The sequence below is a fragment of the Dipodomys spectabilis genome, unplaced genomic scaffold (genome assembly GCF_019054845.1).
Source record: "Dipodomys spectabilis isolate Male_0828 unplaced genomic scaffold, ASM1905484v1 ptg000264l, whole genome shotgun sequence".
In the NCBI taxonomy this organism is placed as follows: domain Eukaryota; kingdom Metazoa; phylum Chordata; class Mammalia; order Rodentia; family Heteromyidae; genus Dipodomys; species Dipodomys spectabilis.
Genome location: NW_024870941.1, coordinates 3,756,774 through 3,762,773, shown reverse-complemented (window position 1 = coordinate 3,762,773; position 6,000 = coordinate 3,756,774).

The window sequence follows — 6,000 nt, the reverse complement described above, 5'->3', positions numbered from 1 at the left end:
CCATCCTGGAGGCTTCGTTCCCCCAGGAAAACTTCACCCAAACAGCTTCATGTCAACACCTCTTGGGCCAAATTCTTTAAAAGAGAGTCAGCCCTGAGTCCAGAACTAATTGGAATTCCTGACGCTCCCCCGGCATTCCCTTTCTCATTTGCCTTGACATTAGCCTGTCCCCTCTGTGGGGCCAGAAAAGATTCATGGCTGCCAGCACGTCACATTTCTCTGAAATGTTTTATTGCCTCAAAGACTCCATTTAAACAACTCATGATTTCCCAGAATCCCTCACCCCTCTTGGAGACATGGCTCCCTAGGCTCAGAACGGGGTGTTCCTAGGAGTCCAGGGCTCCCAGGCTAAGGGTGTATGCATGGGTCCTGGTAACCTGTGGAGCTGGGCAGTGGGGTGGCCCTCATGGTAGGCAGAGCACCTCACCATGCACTTCTGTGTTGTCCAGTAGTCCCTGCCCTGGACACAGAGCCGAGGGGCCGAGCCCCCTCCACAGGGGCCACCTGATCATTCATCTAAAGATGGCTCTGCACAGTGCTCACAGTGTGAGCAGGGGATCCTGCCACAGGCATGGGACAGCACAGGGAAAGAGTGACAGTAACAAGACATCCTCAAGAGAACCAGGAGGAGGCGCACAGGATGGGCAGCATCAGGTAAGAATCACAACTGACACTTATGGAATGCTGAGTGGCTTCCACATGGACAGTGGTGTGCAAGAGCTTTGCAGGTATCAACTAATGGAGTCCCAAAGGACTCCTATACCAGCAAAGCAGAGAATCCAAGAGGTGGCATTCTGTGACAGAGGCATGACTGGGTATCTTTACATTTACTACCTCATTAATTCCTGCAGGAAACGTGAAGGACATCTGGAGCTCTTGTAGAAAGCTCAGAGAGGTTAGGAAACTACCCTGTGGTCAAACAGTTAATGAGCAGCCTGGCCAAAATTCAAACCTATCACGTCTCAGATCATTGCCCTGGTTTTGGGAGACCAGGCTATTCTAAGATCCTGACAAATTTGTTGGAAAAAAAAAAATGAAGGAGGGACTGAAGGAAAGCAAAGCTTTAAATATTTAGTCTTAGGATTCCAGAAACAAGAGTTAGAAGAGAGTCAGGAGTTCACCCTTCCCAATGTGTGATCCAGTCCATAGATGGTAGATGATACATGCCCACCTCAGCCAGGTGCATGGCCAGGCACTGGAAGCTCTTCATGGACAGGAAGCCAGGGGCCCACCAAGTAGCCTCTGTCTAAGAGGTGGGGTCCCTCAGGAGCTCTTGTCTACCTCTATTACTCTTCTGTGATAGATACAGATATAGATATAGACATAGACATCAATCTAGATATCAATGTAGATATACCTCCAGAAGTCTGAGACTCAAGTAATAGAGTGACAGCTGAGTAGAGAAAGAAAAATCACAAGGCTCTGAGTTCAAGGCTTGATACCAGCAGACATACACTCACACAAACATAATACTAAAGACTAGTTAATAATTTCAGATATTTTTGTTGGATGCTGGTAACTCACACCTGTAATCCTAGCTACCAAGATGCTGAGATCTCAGGATCATGGTTGGAAGCCAGCCAGGCAGAAAAATTATCAATACTCTTATCTCCAATTAACCAGTCAAATGCCATACTGGAGGTGTAGCTGAAGTAATAGAGTGTGAGTCTTGAACAAAAAAGCTAAGTGACAGTGAAAGGCCCTAAGTTCAAGTCCTGGTACTGACACACAAGAAGCCTGGAGGAAGAGAGTGCATCTCTGCGCTTTCTGTCAGATGAACGCCTCTTGAGACAACGTGGATATGAGACACCACCGTTCAATTCATCCATCCCACTTCATTGGCTGGGGACTACCATGCCCAGAGCCAGCAAATCAATACCAAGCGTTTGGTGGGCAGAGGAGATTAAAAGATTCTATTGAATGAATGAATGAAGGAACGAATGAGTGAAAAGTGCAGGGGAGAGTGTGGAAGTTCCCAAACCCTGAGTAGGACGCTTTCTCTCACAGGTACACTCAGCAGACATGCAAGAATACTGTAACCAGAAGTGCTGTTGCCTCTGGGACTTTGCGGAAGAGCAAAGGTTTTGTGTCCACTGCATGAGCAAACTCATTTTCTAGCTCTGCAGGAGGCAGCCGACCCAGGAGCAAGGCAGGTGTGGCTCCTGCTCCCTGGAGGGGCTAGTCTGCTGGACTTAGATGCTCCCTATAACTACAGATGACCCCAAATCCTCTCTAAGCCAGCCACTGGGAACACAAGGAAGATGTGATCTCTCCTTTATTGAAGTGTACAGAGACAGAGAAACAATACCGAGCTTGGGAAGAGAAAATTGCAGGGTGCCTGGAGAACCAGAGGAGGAAACATGCAATCAGCCGGGGGACACCTGAGATGCACTGTCAAGGAATGCCAGGAATCAGAATCCCTCCTAGTGAACAACATACCCACTACCCAACAATTTGGAGATTCAAAGAAAGCCTGGTCTGTCTATCCATCCATCCATCCACTACCCAAGCCCCACCCACTCAGATAGCTAGACAACACCTATTTATCCTGCTGCTCCATCTTTCTGTGGCCCCACAACAACCCGCTTGATTCCTGGACCTTCTTCAGTCTGCCCTTCTGCCAGGTGCTCTCTGTGACTTCCTGCTCTCCGTGGATTTAACCCATCCCCAACCACTGTCATAAAGGCGAATTTGAAAACGCCATTTTCCTCCCTATCTCTTCCACAGCTAATTTACAGGGACCTATGGATCAGCAGTGCCCACCTGGAACTCTCCTCCCTGACACCCTGGCACTGCCTGGCCCTCTCAGGCCCCTCTTCATCCTGCCCAGGATGACATCCAGGAAACATTTCAAGACAATCTCTTCACTCCCTTGTGCATCCACAGGTCCTGGAGGCCCGCACATAGTTCTGATACCTTCCAGCCCCTTCCACATACCTGCTCCCTCCCACTAGGGTAGGAGCTATATTACAGCAGAGCTGTCATCCTAGCTACGCACAAGGCTGAGATCTGAGGATCATGATTCAAAGCTAGCCCAGGCAGGGAAGTCTGTGAGACTCTTATCTCCAAGGAAACACCAGAAAACTGGAAGTGGAAGTGGTGCTGTGACTCAAGCGGTGGAGCACCAGCCTTGAACAAAAAAGCAGGGACAGCACCCAGGCCTTGAGCTCAAGCTCCACAATTGACAGCCCAAATATTTTTTTATTTTCTTTCACATTTTAAGTTATAGCAAACCATACATCGCACAAAAATGGCCATTGTAACTCCTTCAAGTATTCAGTTCAGAAGCATTAGGTAATTCCCATTGTATAAGCATCACTACTAGACTACTCTCGAATTTTCTCTCCTCAACAGAACTCCATTTAGAAACAGCTTCCTACTCCCCCCAGTCCCTGGCAACAGTCACTCCACACCACACCCTCAGGAAGAATGTTCCAGGAAGGTACAGAAAATCTAACCTTGTTCTTCCCCACCCCCACGTCCTCCCAAGCCACCCCTGATCTATGATCTTTAGGAAATGGGGGTGAGATACTGGAATGCCTGATATTCCACTTATTTACTTATTCTAGTTTGTGAGTTTACAAGACCGTTGATGACAGAGAGAGACAGAGACAGAGAGACAGAGAACCAGTATCATCTGCCCAGCAGAAGCCTAAGCTCTCTCTGTGCTTGGTCTGTCAGCCTGGGTGCCATCAGACGTACACCGGCCCCTCTGTTAAATGGACCAGAAAACCAGAAGTGGAGCTGTGGCTCAAGTGGTAGAGTGCTAGCCTTGAGCTGAAGAGCTGAGGGACAGCACTCAGGCCCAGAGTTCAAGTCCCACAACCTACAAAAAAAGCAAGAAAGAAAGAAAAAAAGAAATCAGTGTGTGCGTGTAATTCATATTCAATCATTTAATAAATATTTAGGGCTGGGAAGGTGGCTCAGTGGTAGAGCGCTTGCCTTGCATGCATGAGGCCCTGGGTTCAATTCCTCAGCACCCATAAGCAAAAAGAAAAAAGCTGGAAGTGGTGCTGTGGCTCAAGTGGTAGAGTGCTAGCCTTGAGCTGAAGAGCTGAGGGACAGCACCCAGGCCCAGAGTTCAGGCCCCATGACTGGACCCCCAAAAACAAACAAACAAACAAATATTTAGTAAGTACCTGTGATGTCTTAGAAATTATGCAAATAGCTGATGTAAAATGAGAGGAAAAAGAACAAAAACAAAATAAGATGCCCATGCTTAGAATTAAAGAATTCATAATCTAGATTTCAGCACTATACAACAGAAATGTCATGAAAACTACCAAGGTGATTTTGGGGGGGAGGGTGGTAGTAGTAGGATTTGAACTAATGACTTTCTAAGCAGATACTCCATCACCCGAGCCACGCTCCTAGCCTTCTTCTTTATTATTCTTTGGATAGGGTCTCACATTTATGGCCTCAACTATAGTCTTCCTATGTATGCTTCATTCAGAGTTGGCATGACATACTACCTAGCTCAGGTTTTTATTGGTTTAGATGAGGTCTTGTAAGGTTTTTTTTTTTTTTGGTCGGTCGTGGTGCTTGAACTCTGGGCTTGGGCGCTGTCCCTCAGCTCTTCAGCTCAAGGCCAGCGCTCTACCACTTGAGCTACAGCGCCACTTCCGAGGTCTTGTAAGTTTTTGTCTGGGCTGATCTTGAATCTCATCTTCCTAAAATGCTCCTGAATCACTGTCTAATCTAGTCACAAATGTAATTTTTAATTTTCTAGAAACTACGTTTAAAAAGTAAAAAGAATCTCTTACAAAATTAAGAAAAGTGAAGGAAGGGGTGGGTTGGGAGGGATGGATGAGAATGTCAAAAGGGGTGACATTGATCAAGACAATTGTATTCATAAATTGCTTTCTTACACAGCAACTTCTTTGTGGGACTGCTTAAGATAATAAACAGGTGAAATGCTAAAAGAAGGTTACTATCCCAATGTATTCTCATCTTAATAATCTCTATAAAAGAGATTATCACATGCTTTTGTTTTCTTACACCAAACTTTCAAAATATATTTCAGTTTGAACCAGCAGCATTTCCAACACTCTCTAGCTGCAAGGGTTATTGTATTGGGGAGTACAAGTCTTAACAGAGAAGACAGAACACTGTGATAAGTGATGTTAACTGTGGGGACTTATGAGAGAAAGGCTAGCATCCTCTTACATATACATATACACAGGCTGACCTTTTCCATATCCTCCATATCATGTATAGACATGATTCTGTATGTGTGTGTACACTTGTGTGTTGATATGTTCATGTGCATGTGTGCAAGGTGTTTGTGTGTACTCTGTGTGTGTGTGTGTATACAAAGATAAACTAGTAGGTAGAAATTGGAAAGGCATTTTTGGTATTTGGGAGGAAAAAAATCTTGAGATCCTATTTTATAACGTGCATCAAATGACCTCTGGGTAGATCAAAAAAGTAAACCATGAGAAATTTCAAAAGAAGGAATTCATACATACCTTTTATCGAGGCTTTGTAATAGAAATGACTTAATAAAGCTTCAGAGGGGGTTTTAAATGGATCAAGAGCTATTGCTATACGAACAAAGATACACTGTTATGGAAATGAACTGCTTACTGTAATTTAAAATAACAACTCAGCATCTATACTTTTCAGCAATTAATTAATTAATTAATTAAATTCTTTACTCTCAACTATGTCCAGGCAAGTTGATAACAATAGTATTTTGAGATATAAAGAAGCCAGGAAAGGAAACGAACTTGTTTCAAAATATGTTCAAACTTGTCCCTTCTTTCATTAATTCCTATTAAGTGAATGAATGAAAAGTAAGAACTCACACTATAATGGAGAACATCACCAAGAGATGTAGACACTACCCGGATGTAGAAGATCCAGGAGGAGGCTGAACACAGGAGGGAGAAATCCTCCTCACTATGAAGACATGACACTACATTGAAGGGACTTCCAGGATGACTCATGGAAGCCAAACATGTGCCCTGCCTAACGCTGCCTAAGTATGGGGATTCTTTA